Below are 16,520 nucleotides of genomic sequence, written 5' to 3' on the forward strand. Positions count from 1 at the left end.
TCCCCAATGCTGACAACAAAATTTCGTAGATTTTGTTACTGAAGAGTTTGAACAGACAGAGATTAGTTTCAACATGCCTTTCAGTCCTCCATAGGCATCATCCCCTTTACTGATGTATGAATCCCTTTTCTTCACCCGTCTCATCCCACCTGGTTTTTCTGAACCATCCATTATTATTTCACAACCTCTAACATTAACTACCAATTACAGTTTAAGAATGAAGTAAATCAGTTATGAACAAAACATACATATACACAACAAAATGCACTTCATTCTCCTACCCAAGATTATAACAGAACTACTCTCTAGCTTAGGAACTTTCTGCAAATTGCTGTACATTGGACCACACTGATGAGTGCTTGCTTGCTAATATTATTCCATACATATCCAGTATTGGTCACTGCTGCAGACCACTTATCAGGCTAGACAGACCATTCTTTTCCCTAACTACAGCTTATTTTTTCAAAGACATTTCAGAATCAAATATTGCAGATTTCCTGCAGAGAGAATGTGATGTAGTTCCATGAATTTGATTTCTGAGCATTTCTGCAAACAGGAGATCAGTATTTTTTTGTAACATGAAGTGCCAACTTGATATCTCTGATATCTCTTGATATCTGAAGAGCTGGAGATTATGCTAACAGTCTCTGAAGAGTTAGTATCCAGGACAAGTTAGCAATAGGCAACAAAGCTGGTGAGGAGTCTGGAGCACAGGCCTTATGAGGAGCAGCTGAGGGAGCTGGGATTGTTCAGCCTGGAGAAAAGGATGCTCAGGGATGCCTCTCTATAACTATCTGAAGGGAGGTTGTGGTGAGGTGGGGATAGGTAGGCCTCTTCTCTCAAGTAACTAGTGATAGGTCTAGAGGGAATGGCTTCAGGATACACTAGGGGAAATTCAGGTTGGATGAACTTCTCCAAAAGAACGGTCGGCACTGGAACAGTCTGTCCAGTGAGGTGGTGGAGTCACCGACTATAGAGGTGTTCAGGAAATATGTAGATGTGGTACAGATGGAGTGGATGATCTCAGAAGTCTTTTCAACCTTGACCATTCTATGATTTTATGATTCTAAGAGCTACTATTACTTAAAACGTGGAAAAGTAGATCTTTCCTCTAACTGTTTTGCACTCTATCAAGTCTGTTAAGTATGTTAAGAATTTTGTAGTCAGTATATTTCATGAGTTAAGTCTGCATGTAGATAAATTTCAAAACATTTAAATGATTTATTGTTAGGTAGAAGAAAGAATGGAATGGAAAACAGTGGGGAGTAGTATGCTATGCTTAAATCTACAAAAATAAAACATCTGCAGGACATCAGATTATTAGAATTATTAAGCCTATAAAATTTAAGTATGCTGTACTTGGGAAACAAACTTAAAAAAATATACAGCATCTGTGTGACATGCAGAACAGCTTGTGCAAACACTTGTGCATTTTTTATCTTTGACGCTGTCGCATTCTTGTAAAAAGCTTTGCACATAAAACTTTAAGCATTTATTTGTATACCACTAACAAACACACTTGCAGGAAATTCTCTCTCTCTATAAGTTTATCTGGGGAGATTTCACAGTCTTACGTATAAAATTCCCATGCATTCTCAATATGATAATGAAAGTTTTAACTTTTTTTTTTCCCCAAAATACTTCATTTCTATAGTGAAATGTAATCAAATGCACAGCAATTTGCACAAACAGTGGTGCTCAGAAAGAAGTATCAGGGTCTGATATTTGCTCTGTGTAAAGGTTTTATTTTGAAATATTCTGATCAACAAAATGGTAAAATTGCAGCCTATGGCTTTTAAAATCCTGCATTTAATTCATAATAAAAAATCAGATCCAAGAATTATTTCTTCAGCATTCCAGCCACCAATAAGTGATCTTCCAGAGATCTCAAATCTCACTGAAGCCAATGCACGAAGCTAAATTTCCATGTTAAGTGAGTATACAATTGAATGTTGTATATTTGTATAATTTGGCTTCTTACTTCAATAAGTACTACAAATGCCTCCACCGTGCAGTAACATTTGCAGATCTCTTGGAAAAGAGAAATGTCTGCTCAACAGGGGTAGGCCTCAGAACATTATAGAGTTTGTGACATGAACTGCCTCTATTCTTATACTGCCTTGGGTGGCACAAATATTTATGCAGGTTTCAGCATATTTAATTTATATTAATTCTTAAAGAAGTTAAGTAACTAAGGTTTACTGGGAATCTATCTAGGTACAGGATGACAGCCCTGAGGAGAAGGATTTGGGGGAGTCAGCTGATGAAAGACTCAACATGAGCCAGCAATATGTGCTTGCAGCCCAGAAGGCCAACTGTATCCTTGACTGCAAAATGAGAAGAGTGACCAGCAGGTTGAGAAAGTTGATTCTGCCCCTCTATTCTGCTGTCGTGAGACCCCACCTGGAATACTACATCCAGTTCCAGGGCCTCCAACACAAGGACATCAAGCTGTTGGAGAGGGTCCAGGGAAGAGACACAAAGATGATCAGAGGAGTGGAGTATCTCCCCTACGAGGATAGGCTGAGAGAGCTGGGGCTTCAGCCTATAAAAGGATTGCGGGTGATTTTTAGTGGCCTGCCTGTACCTGAAGGAAGCATACAGGAAAGCTGGAGAGATATTTATTATAAGAGTATGTAGCAACAGGATGACGGACAATGGCTTTAAACTGGATGAAGGTAGATTTAGATCAGGATATTAGGAAGAAATTATTTACTGTGAGCATGGTGAGACACTGGAACAGGTTACCTAAAGAGGTTGTGGATGCCCCTTCCCTGGAAGCATTCAAAGCCAGGCTGGATGGGGCTTTGAGCAACCTGGTCTAGCAAGAAGTGTTCCTGCCTATAGCAGGGGGGTTGGAACTAGATTATCTTAAAGATCCCTTCCAAATCAAACCGTTCTATGATACTGAATTTTTCAGTGATACAAGGCATCAAGTTGGTGCAAAACTGTACAAAAAATAATGGCTTATTATATAGAGAGATACCTGGGTTAACTTGAAGGTTGGAAGCAGTCTTCAGCATTTCAGTTATTAACACCTAACACAGAATATTTAAAATTGGTTTGGAACATTTACATCACATTGGTGATAGCAGAAGAAATGAGAAACTAAGGTACTTCTCATTAATGGAATGCGGTTTTGGTCACTTTTATCTACTTTCTGTCAGCATTTTAGAATATTGTGAAAGTGAAATACTTTAAAGTCAAAGTGTGAATTGAAGGTAACCTAACTCCAGCTGATGTTAGGCGCCTAATTTACTTATAGAGATCTGACAATATTGTTAACCCTCTACTATCAATGGAGAAGGAGATAGTATACCGACACTCAAACATGAGTGAGTTAGAGCTATGCATTCCCCTTTGAGAAACTTTCATTTCCTTTCGGGAAACTTTTCTCTCCCTTTGATGAGGAGCCAACAAGACTGACCTGTAACTGAACACACCGGAATAGAACTAATTCTTTGACAAAGTTTCCACATTTAGGAAGTTCATTTGATAATCTCCACAATGAGCAAGCAAATCTGAATTGTTTAAACTGCTTAAAAGTGTTTTCATTGGTGACAGTCATCATCAAACAATTAACGCAATTCAGAGTTTTTCTAAATACAACTGCAGTTCTGCTTAATTCTGGACAATTTCAAAATATGAGCATAGAGGCCTGTATTCAGGGAAAAAGTATCAAAAGTAGTCTCTAAATATCAACAGATAAAAAAAACTGGTCTTCCAGAGAGTATTTTTCTGAATGAGAAAACAGTGTGTTGAGAGTGACCCAAAAAAAAATAAAGTTATACTTCTTAAGTAGCATACTTTTCAGGCACAATTATTTGGCTACAGTAGGTAGCTTAACTCGAACAGGATGTAAGTATTTTGTTAGTCTGAAATATTCACATACTAATGAGAATTCTCAGAGGTGGAAATGCTAGAGAACATAACGATGAGGTGTAAGTGGCTTGATACTCTTCAGCAACATTCACAAAATGGTAAAGCATGGGTCTGAGCAGTGAAGCTTAATTGCTATACTTAAAAATCATTAAAACAGGTACTGACATTCTCCTAAATTCTCCTGGAAATAATTTGCAAAGCAGTATGGGTTAGGATACATTCTCAAATTATAGTTTGGATGGGACAATTCTCTTCTGGAAGATGGAAGAAAAAAGTAGTGTAAAGTAATAATTTTATTAATTATACTACTACATAGTTTATTTTTTAAATAGTTGCTACTGATACAACAGCATAGGGTGTCAACAGTATACTCACATTAATGGCCTCAACTCTAGAGAACAGGTCCCTGGCAATGCTTGTTTTGTTAATTCGGGTGTGTTCTTAAAGCATCCACATGAATAATATTTTTGACAAAATATCTCAAGGACTAATTTGCAAATAGTTTTTCTCATTAGCAATCTGTATTCAAAATCCATTCCATTCAAATGCCATTCTATGGCTGAATACAGTAGTCTATGTGCACAATTTTAGCAAAATCACTGTTTTATTACGCCAGTATCAGCCTGCTGGAACGAGAAGCTCATGATCTAAATAACACTCGTACTTTAATTTAATACAGAAACTACTCTAGAACCTGCTTTTTTCCTACCTACTTCTTCTATTCAGTATCATTTTACAGTAAAACGAGGAGGTGTTTGATGTTTTAAGAACATTTAAAAATGTCTAAAGTAATAGAAGTCTTAATTCATTGAGCAAAATTTAAGACAACTTTTCCCAGACAAACACAAATTAGTACCATACAGTACAAATGTTGTATGAAGATAATATCCTGCCAAGTAGAAAAATGTCATCCCAAAATAGAAAGCCACATTTACTCAGGATATTGATACAGCTTAGCTGGATTCTATAAAAGATAGAAAAGTGGATAATGTAACTTCAAACATGAGAAGTTATTAAGTGAATTGACTCTTGGAGCTGTACTTAATCCTCAGTCCCTACAGCACAAGCATCTCTTGGGTCAGATTGTTTTCATAGCACTAATCTACTAACATTGCTCATTTTTGGAAAGGAGGAGGAACTCTGAAGTGATTAACTTGCTAAGGTTCCTCTGTCTTGTATTTTTGCACAGGACAGCTATTCACTTACTTGCCTCCCAAAATCATAGAAACTGTACCAGAACTCCACAATTCCCTTTGAGCATATCTATGAGATCTTTATAACTGATTATAGTCCTCTAGCAGTAAGGTCTACTGTGGAGGGGTTTGTTCTCAGTTTTGCAGTGTATTTACATCTAAAAGGCTTAATAAGTCACCTAACATATGTATGCACATGTAAAACTAGATACTTCAACAAGGAATAAATGTTTAGACATCTATATGTTTTAGTCTGGATCCCACTATACAAGAAACAGCAGAGGAATAATGTTCACCAACTGAAGACTGGCTAGCTGTAATCTCTGGTGCCTACAAGAATGCAGAAGACAATACCAAAGCAGAATAGTTTAAGATTTAGTACACACTCAAGAACAAAAATCTCAGCTCTGTTTTGAGTACACACGCTGCTTTACTCTTTCCTGTCCCAAGAAGATATTTAAGGCCTAAAAAAAGAAATCAGGGAACAATGTATCTCTTATCTTCCTCATAGCTAATGCTGATAGTGTGCAAAATGTCATGAAATGGTGCATCTCTACAGAAGTACTGAGAACACTGCTGCACATGAGGACCTGACAAATAAAATGATGTATTCACAATCTATTTATTTATTTATTTATTTATTTTGCAATTAACCATCCTACAAAACTGAACTTCTCAGTCAGAAAAGAGCTGGTTTTAGAGAATGCAATATTCATCACATTTCTGCAATAGAAGTAAGAACAGTTTTTGTGTTTTTTTTAAGCACTATTTCTGTTGCATGAACCCACTCATGAAAAGCCAGACTGTGTCTCAGAAAGTAGTTATGTTAATTATTCTTTTCTGCATCCTCCTGTGATTCTACTTGATTTGATTTATTACTTCCCCTTCTTCAGTCTTTTTTTAGCTAACTCAGATCTGTTTCCAAGGCCCACTGCTTTTTATATAATCCAACCCCAAAAGTTAGTATATGATACATTAACTAGATAAACTAGAGAAGCAATAACAATACTTTGTTTCTTTGCTTACTTTGATACTAATCTGACTCAGAGAAATTGAAAATTTCTTGAAGTCTTTATGACAGCAAAATTATAAAATGCATTAACTCCTAGGACATATAGATTCTAATCACTGTTAACATAAATGTTTTAACTATTTAGCAGAAGATTGTAATGTGAAGGCAGAAATAACTCGTCTTTTTCCCCCCCAAAAAAGAGACATTTAAAAGGTTTTTCCTATGTTATAATCTCAAAATATTTTCTTTCTTTCTAATCAGCATATGATGTAGCAGAGAGCAAAGCTGCAACTTAAACAAGAAGATGAGAAACAAATATAGTAATTTGTGCTTTGAATTCAAAGAAAATAATTACATTTCTTTACAGATGATTTTGCCTCTAGGCAACTTATCCAATTTACCAGTGTAGATGGTTAGAGTAAAGCAGCATTACAACCTGAAAAAAGGCACTTTTTTGTCACTTGAAAAAAAAAAAAAATAAAGGATATTTAATAGCTGCACTGAGGCAAGAGAAAACATTTTCAAAATCATATAACATTGGTAGAGAGAAGTAAAGAGTAGGCTGTTACAGACTGAGATTGTACCCCAAATGAATCCCACGTTTCTTGCTGGATGTTCACATGATAAAGACTTGAATATACAGCTAGGATAATGGAAGCTTTTTAAATACAAAGACACCACCATCAGTTCAGAGGTAACCAGGACAGAAAATGAGGTTAGGAGAGTAAGAAATCAAGTGCCACCATGCCTTTACATGCTTCTTAAGAATATTTTCCTTGGCATTTACTCTTCAACATCTTTACCTAGATAATGGGATTGAGTGTATCCTCACCAAGCTTAATGTTGACAACAAGCCAAGTAGTGCAGTTGACAAATAGAAGGAAGGGATGCCATCCAAATGGACCTGGACAGGCTGGAAAAGTACACCCATGAGAACTTGATGACATTTAATAAAGACAAGGGCAATCCTAGACATGAATACAGACTGGGAGAACTCCTTGCAAACAGCCCTGCAGAGAAAGATCTGGAAGTCCTAGCAAATAAAAAAGCTGGACACATGCCAGCAGTATGCTTTCAGCCCAGAAGGCCAACAGTAACATGGGCTTCATCAAAAGAGGAGTGGCCAGCAGAAAGAGGGAGGTGATTGTTCCCCTCTAGTCTGCCCTTGTGAGGCCCTGTCTGGGGTACAGCATCTAGTTCTGGGGGTTCCTAGTGCAAGAAAGATGTAGAGTTGTTGGAGAGGGTCCAGACAAGTCTGAGAAAATGACCACAGGGCTGAAGCACCTCTTCTAAGAAGAGCTGGGCTTGTTTAGCTTGGAGAAGAGAAGGCTCCTGGAAGACCTCATTGGAGCATCCCAGTACTTAAAGGGAGATTATAAACAGAAGGCAGACAGACTTTTTTACACATTTTGGTAGTGATAGAATAAGGGAGAATGGCTTTACACTAAAGGAGGAAAGATTTAGATTAGATGTTAGGAGGAATATTTTACTCAGAGCGTGGTGAAGCCCTGGAGATGTGGGTGTCTCATCCCTGGAGGCATTCAAGGCCACACTGTATGGGGCTTTGGGCAGCTTGATCTACTGGGTGGTAACTCTACCCACGGGAGGGGATTAGGTGATTCCTTCAAACCAAAGTAATTCTGTGATTCTATGATATGTTGTTTTTTCAGACTTTGTCTTTTTCTCTGAAACATACAGAAGGTTCATTATTTTATGCCAAGAACTGGACATATAAACTTTTCTTGCGGTGCCTCACAGTCTTAATAAAAAAAACATACTCAGAAGATAATATATTGCTCTCTCTGTATTTCCTGAAGAACCAAATAAAATTACTTTGCAAGAATCTATGATATCCCTTCCTAAATCTATGAACTCCCTCTCAGGACAAATTCCTCTTCTGTTTGCAGTTTACTGCTTTATTACACATTGTGTTCCTGTTTCATATGAAATGCTCTGCAGGTTAAAATTCTTCCACAGAGCCACTGTAGAATACCTAACACAGATCCAAAGAACAGATAACTTAATATAGATCTAGATCAAAGATCTGTAACTGTATACCTGATACAGACTGAAATAAAATGGGAGAATTTTCACTTTAGTTACTTTAAAAAACAAACCCAAAATAAACACAAAAACAAATAAAAAAATAAGAAACCTTTTAAAACTACCTAATAATCACTTCATTTTTTTCTTAACTATCTAAATCAAAATCAGATAATACACAAATATGCATCCAGTGTTCCTAGATACAATTCTCCCATGAACTCCACTTTTTCCCTTTCTGCTCCCTAAACACAAGAACTCAGTGTGAACATGTGATATATTAGGTTCAGTCATTAACAACACAATTATCTCTACAGCATGTAGCTATCTAAATCTTCTTGTGGAGAATTGGAACAAAAACTAACAAGGAATGAATGAATTAATTAAGAGAACCTGTTACATATTCTCAGAAAGCTTACAATGGCAAATTAGGGCTACGGACAACAGTTACAATCTTGGGAACTTTGAGGAGCTCATTGAACCCACCAGTTACTCATAGCTGGAGCTAGCTTACTGAATCTTTTATCTCTGCTCTTAAAAAGACATTGAATGCTGTCCCAAGGTGATGTACTACTTATTAGGGAAGCTCATGTCTCTTACTATTCACTCTTTTGTTCACACAGGATAATAAAGCATACCAACAATAAAATGGTTGCTTAATTGCCACTGTCATATTGCTGGGAATTCCATTTAAGTTGCTTTGTATACAAAAGAAAAGAAGATTTATGGCCTATGGGGCAGTATTCAAACTACTTCCTTTGAACTTTCAACATTTTGCATTAAAAAAAAAATATTAAAAAGTCCTTCTAATGCAGTGGTTGAGAACTTTTCACTGCACTGTTCAAATTTTCCAGATGGTCCCACATTACAGTCAACTTGTATACGTACATGTTATGATATAAATCTGTGATAAAAATTACGTATTTTTACCATCATGAATAATGAATAAAATTTAGCTTTAGTGTCCCTCTTATTACTCATTCATTTGGTATTCATTGTTTTAACACTGACCATAATTATATACATAATGATATATATTAGGTTTTGCAATGGATGTCATTTATCCCTTTATAAGTATTTTATCATAATTCCGCGCAGACAACAATACTCATTATGATGGATCATTTTTCATTAATGAAGCATTAATTAACATTCACTTATTCTAAAGTGCCAGTCACTACCTGCCTAGACCAAAATAAATCCTGCTTTGGCATAGAAGCTTAAATTTACTATATTCTTCAGGTAAAGTGAACACATTTTGGTAAATAGCTCATACTTTCAGTGCTTTATGAAATGCTGCAGCAGCAATATATATGCCTTAGTAATTATGTAAGGTGAGCCTTCCCAAATTAAAAAGAATTCAAGTTCTGGGAGGCTGGAACTTCATTTCTGAAGACATGGGTGACTATAGTCACTAGACATATTTTTACTATTGATCTCCCCTATCATTGCAGAAAAAATCTCAGGTACGTAAATAGAGAATCTTATAGATGATTTTTCAGCTTTGTGAAGACTTTGTCATTTGAATATGAAATTGTATTTGTGGTGTAAAAATACAAGGAGAAGGAGTTTAGTAGGTAAGATCAAAAATCTGTTTAACTTGTCTTCTGTAAACATAAATAAAACCGCAGAACACAGCTACAAGTTCTGCATATCTTTTATACAGAAATCTGTTTAAATGAATTGAATATTCAAATTACACAAGGGAAACCTACAGAACAATTTAAATGCATTTTCTGGTAAAAAACAGGAATCTTCGGAAGAAAACAGAAAAAAAAACCTACAGATTTCTAGAACTTTTTAATTTTTAGCAGCATTCAGGAAAATAAAAGGTTCAATTGTGGTAGCTCATTTCATTTATCATTTAACAACCATTTTCTAAATGGAACCTATGCTTAGAGCAATACTCTCAATGGCAATGAGCAAGGTTTACAGACAGTAGTCCAAAAGTACAGAATGAGTCAAAATATGTATAACTGAAGGGGAAAATTCTTCATTCTCTACAGTAAAATGTGTGAACTTCATGAGAATTTTTGGTTTTACAAAAGCTTACATTGAAAATGTGGAAATGCTTTTCTAATGTGAACATACTTTTGTTTGGAACTTGCACAAAACCATTAGATTTATAATTCTGAAATGCAATAGCAACTGTGTTTTAGCAAACATTTTCATAAAGGTTTCAGAGTTTGGTTAGACTGCTATGAAACAGTGGATGTACTTCTACTTAATTTGGAATTGCATCTCACTAAGGGGATGGTCAGCATATACTCTGAGACTTGGAATCTGAACTCTTTTGACTCTCTTAAGTCTTTCAGATGCAATTTATCTCCTTGAATGTGCAGACAAAGAGATGATTTTTTTTTCCCCACAGAGTTCTGTGAAGGCTTGGTAATGCATTTGATGATTTGCTGGTTAGGTTATCTATTTGATCACAGTCACATTGGGAAGAATAGATTTTTGAGTTGCTGGGCTTGTTACCAAATATTAATAATTTTCAACTGCAACTAATCTCTTTCCAGTAACAAAAGAAAATATACAAACTACAGATCCTCAAATGCATGCCGCAGTACCTCAGAAGATCTACATTAACATTTGACAGGCTCAGAAGAATTGATCTGGCAAAGTCACCGGCCAAACTATGAAAAAAATATCTCACTGCAATTTTTCTAAAAGAAAATTTGAAAATGTTTGGTAGAAAATCTCCAAGTGAGTATTTGAATGAAGAATTCCGAGCTAGCTTTCATGTAAAATCTTGAAGTTTGCTTAAGAAAGGTTGCCTTGATCATCCTCATATCTCTAACTTTCTAAGTGTATTTAATTCCGTGTGGCTAGTTTTAGTCTCTTGAACACTTTGTGTCATACATCCATATTTCTATTGGAGAGTTGAGACAAATGTAGAAAGCTATTTGTATTCAAATGCATATGTGTTATGACATAAAACTAAAGACACAAGAGACTGACAAAACTATATTTTTGTGCATCTACCTCAGCTGAACTACCACATCATCTATGAAAGAGAGGAGTAATTTACTGGATTGTACATAGCATCACGTGAACCACAAGAATAAATCTGTGGAACATTCATTCTCAAAAGCATGTTTCATCACAGTAGACTAAACAGAATTAACTCAAACACTTAAGTAATAAGACACAGCTGACTAAACAATGTTTCTATTTATTTGATTAGCTTTAAGGACATCTGTTGACACAAATCTACTTTGCAAGTTAAAAAAACCCCACCGTTTAATTCCACCTGTTTTATTAGTTTAGACTGTCTTGGTTTATTAAATTAGGAAATTTTGTTTTCCATAGCTAAAACTTTTCTGGGTTTTGTCTGCTCTTTTAACATGGCAAACATTTTAAACTAGACGTATGCATAGCTGTTTACTGTCTAATTTTAGTCAAAACATGTAAGAAGAAAATGTTCCCTTAATAACATAACAGATCTTGATAACCTTATTTCTAAAAAACCAAAAACAAACAAACAAACAAAAATCAATCCCCTTAATGTAAATTAAATATTATACTATGGCTTTCTGGAGCATGGGAAATAAAATACTGATGGAAAACTATGTACTACTCTTCAAAGTATTTATATGTATTAATATTGCTGCAATATTAATGGTGTCATCCAGTTCATGGCAAAGCAAACTTAGAATTGCAGATGTTTTATCCTATTAAATACACATTAAAGAGGGAGGATGGATATAGATAGTATTCCTTTGCTTTCTGGCCAGTTGCATAGCTTAAAGTCTTCATCCAATGAAGTCCTTGCTCCAGGCCATCCTTTCAGAGCAGACTGTAGCTATCTTGTTCATCAGCAAAATATAGTTCAAAAATTTATAAAAGCATTTCTCTTGGGAAATTAACTAAAAATTTGATATATAACCAAGTTCTTGTTTTTGGATGGTAAATTGAAACCATATATGACTGGGCACTGTTATTTTAAATTAATGAAAATAGATTGAAATCCTTAACTATAAATCAATCAAACAAATACACAAAAAAAAAAAAAAACAGAAGAAAACTTGTACAGAAAGTTGTTGAAACAACTGCTTTCATTGTGGAAAAAATTCCTGTCCCCAAAAATAGTTAAACAAAACAAAGAAGTGACCCACAACCATTCTAGATATTTCATGACATTTGAAGATTTCAAAACTATGAAAGAAATTAATGAAAAATACTGGTAGTGTTACAATCCCTCTAACTTTCGTGTTATTATGAGGAAATTATTTCTGGACAGCAAATTGATAAGATTGAGAAGGCAAAACAAATAAAACAGACTCTTCAATTAGAAAAAGAAAGTATTCTCTTACATCACAATATAGAGTGCCCCTGAGACTGAAAAGGCAAGATACCAATCAGAAATTCATCCAGCCATCTCAGGAGACAGGAGTGATATTGCACATATTGTGAGAAATGCTAGGTACTTCTAGCAAATATAGAGTGTTCAGGCAGGTCCATAAAAACAAACAAAACAACTTCACCAAGAATAATTGTAAATACATTCATTTGGGTCCAACAATCACCCGTGTCTATTCATGCATACTATTTACTCCCATTGCTGATGCTTCTGTCAATCTGAAGTTGAGAGGTAATGGCCTTGTGATTCAGAGAAACTGCTGAAGTGTATACTCTGGCTTCAGTTTGAGAGATAGGTTCATTTATCATCATAATAAGCTATTACCATTGATAGGTCACAACTCATTGAAGAGACAGTCAGTCTAATTGGCTCAATTCAGTTAACCATAGAAGGGCCTCAAGGAGATGAGCGGTGCTTTGCAGGTAATATTCAATCACCTAACTAACTACTTGTTTAATAATTAATCTCTGTTCAGACTGGGGTTCAAGCACATGATTGGTCTTTCAATGTGCCAAATACCTGGTCTTAACCCCTTTGTCTCTTGGGTTCAGTAAGAAAAAGACAAATTCATTCTGTAGTGAGAGTAATCCTCCCTTCTAGAAACTTACTGAATATTTAAAAATTTCCACTGAGTTTTTCTTTCAAAAGAAATTTTATTGTAGTTAGTTAGAGTCTCTCTTTGGAAAATAAAATCTTTGTTTTGATAATTTCTGCTAACAGCTTAAAGTATGTAAACCTTATGGAAATGTAGAGGAATAGAGCTCATTTTGCCTGCTAGAACTTAAATGAAGCAATATGGATCCATTAAAAAAATTTTAGCAGTCAGGTAATGGTAGAATAGATGAGACAGATAGAATTGTATGCACAATACAGAGGATCTACAGGATTTAAAGGATGTTCAGATATTAGATTAACACGAGTAATTCGTGATATTAAAATATTTCGGATAATGAATGTATGAAAAGACAAATTAAAACTAAATCAGTACTTCAAACATACGATCGCTGTTGTGCTTCATTCTTGTCAGCTTTGGTTCCCATTTGATTCTCAATTTTTTAAAGAATATTGCAGCCATACTCCTAAATTCTTCTGCCAAATGCCTTAAGGCACAAACTTCTTTTATCGAATGCTTTAAGATTCATCCATAACTTTCAGTGGAGTTGTGGTGAGTTAACCCCAGACAACAGCCAAACAACTCTAACTCTCACCCCATCCCTCTCCTAGAAGGAAAAAGATTAATGGATCAAGGTAATAACAGTTTTAAAGGAAAAGCAAAAGCTGTATATGAAGGCAAAGCAACAAGAGGAATCTAGTCACTATTACACTTAGGCAGGCAGATTCCTGAAAAGGAGGGCCAAATCACATCCAACTAGGCAAATGCCATAGTCAAACCTGTGTCGCATTCTTCCTCTTTTCCTGAACTTTTACTATTGAGCATATCACATCACATGCTAGGAGAATATAGTGGAATCACAGTATCACAAAGGATGGAAAAGACCTCTGAGATCATCTAGTGCAACTGTCCACCTACCACGAATACTGCTCACTGAACCATGTCCCACATCTACAGGTTTCTTGAAAACCTCCAGGTTCAGTGACTCAACCACCTCCTGGACAGCCCATTCCAGTACATGACCTCTCCTTTGGAGAAGAAATTTTTCCTAATACCTGAAATGAACCTCCCCTGGTGCAACTTGAGGCCGTTCCTTCTCATTCTAAAACTAGTTATACAGGAGAATAGGTTGACTCCCACCTCACCACAATCTCCTTTCAGTAGTTGTGGAGGACAATAACAACTCACCTGAGCCTCCTCTTCTGCAAACTAAACAATCCCAGTTCCCTCAGCTGCTCCTCAAAAGACTTGTGCCCCAGTCCCCTCAACAGCTTTTTTGCCCTTCTCTGGACACTCTCCAAGGCCTCAATGTCTTTCTTGTAGTGAAGGGCCCAAAACTGAACACAGTACTTAGGATGTGGCCTCACCAACGCTGAGCGCAAAGGGACAATCACTTCTTAGCTTCTGCTAACTACACTTTTTCTGATATTAGCATGATTCCATCGGCTTTCTTGACTGCCTGGGCACACTGCTGGCTCATGTTCAATTAAGCATTGACCAACACCTCCAAGTTCTTTTTCTCTGTGCAGTTTTCCAGCCACTCTGCCCCAAGCCTGTAGTACTCCCTGGAGTGGTTGTGGCCAAAGTGCAGGACCCAGAACTTGGTCTTGCTGAACTTGGCCTCAGCCAAGTTCATTGCCATTGGCCTCAGCCCAGAGTTCCAGCTTACCCAGATCTTTCTGTAGGTCTTTCTATTCTCAGGCAGATGGACACTTCCTCCTAACTTGGTATCATCTGCAACTTACTGAGGGTGCATTCAATCCCCTCTGGATCATCAATAAAGATATTAAACAGGGATATTATTTGGATATTAAATATCACTTTGGCCACTTCAGATCAGCAATCTTAGATGTATCTTCTCTCACTTCTTGCCCACTCCCAGCCTATTGACTTAGAGGTTGGAGAGAAAGCCTTGATGCTGTACAAACTCCGCTTGGCAAGAGTCAAAAGCCTAGCATTTTATTTACACTGTTTTAGACAAAGTATCATATAGGCTGATATGAAGAAAGCTAACTCAAGCCCAGACAGTCCCAGTAAAACTGTAGAAGTCTGATGTTAATATCAAAAGATCTGAAGAGTAAGACAGTCTGCCTTTCTCTGTCTTTTAAGTCAAAGTACACAAAAGTGAGGATTTTGATACTTTGTTTTTTGGTGACTAACTGGAAATTTATAAGTATGGATTATCACTCTGAAAAATAGAGCTTGTAAAGCACTCATCATAGTGGTGCTACCACACACCAATCATATTTGTATAACTTACAAGTATTTATATTTATTTAATTCACCAATATTTATGAAGTCAAGAATTTGAAATCATCTATTTTTTTATTAGAATTAGTTGTGGAACTAGTTATTACTTCCCAGAAGCAAATGTACAATAAAAGGAAAAGCAACTTTATAATAGTTTTGGATGCCTTTTTCAGTTCCCTTTTGCTAATGACTTCATAATTGAATATGTACATTTTAAAATGCTGACGAGCCACTCTCCTTTCTTCTACACTCTAGTTAGCCATAGTGCTTTGTGATTTAAAAATGGGCAATTTTTGACTTTAATTACTACTAATCAAATTTTAAAATATTCAGTAGAACAATATTTTATTGAAAAAATACAGGACTTCTTTCTAATGGTAATGGTTGTAATGTACCACTAACAAAGTTGAATTAGGTCTATCAGACCTATTAACTGGTTAAAATCATAGAATCACCAAGGTTGGAAAAGACCCAAAGGATCACCCAGTCCAACCATCCACTGATTACCAAGATATCTCACTAAACCATGTCCCTCAACACAATGTCCAAACGTTCCTCAAACACCTCCAGGGTCAGTGACTCCACTACTTCTCTGGGCAGCCCATTTCAGTGTCTGACCATCTTTCAGAGAAGTAGTATTTTCTAACATCCAGCCAGAATCTCCCCAGCGCAGCTTGAAAGGGAGATTTACATATAAATGTATAAATAGGACATGACACTACATACAACATTCCATAATACTATTTACTTCCAGGTAACTTATGATGATCAAGTAACTCCAATTATTATCTTCAAGGGAAAAGCTTCTTTGCTGAAAATGTATGTTATGTATAAAAAACACCATATGTCCTCACTTCAAATGTCAATTCCTTTGCAGTCTTAAGCAGCCACCATTTAATTTAGCTATCTTGAGCTCAGGCATATTAAACCATTGTCACCATGCTTTTTTTGGATGTTCATTAGCACTCACTACAAATCATCTGACATGTTAGTTCTAAGTTGCAGATTTTTTCTTCTGCTTTCTTTCATCCTTCAGTATTTTAATTTTTGGATCAGACCTAAGAAGAATAAGACCTTTTAATTTAGCAAGAAATTTACTATCACTATTTCCTACTGCTTCCTAGTATTCTTTCTCTAACATTTACATCCTTTCTATTTCGTTGT

General features: G+C 36.0%; 1 protein-coding gene across 1 annotated transcript in view; it reads right to left on the reverse strand.

Moving 5' to 3' along the window:
* Window positions 1-16,520, reverse strand: part of LOC100545470 (laminin subunit alpha-2-like) — a 103,169-nt gene that overhangs the window by 52,623 nt on the left and 34,026 nt on the right. The window lies entirely within an intron of this gene.

Source organism: Meleagris gallopavo, chromosome 2 (genome assembly GCF_000146605.3).
Source record: "Meleagris gallopavo isolate NT-WF06-2002-E0010 breed Aviagen turkey brand Nicholas breeding stock chromosome 2, Turkey_5.1, whole genome shotgun sequence".
NCBI classification, from domain to species: Eukaryota; Metazoa; Chordata; class Aves; order Galliformes; family Phasianidae; genus Meleagris; species Meleagris gallopavo.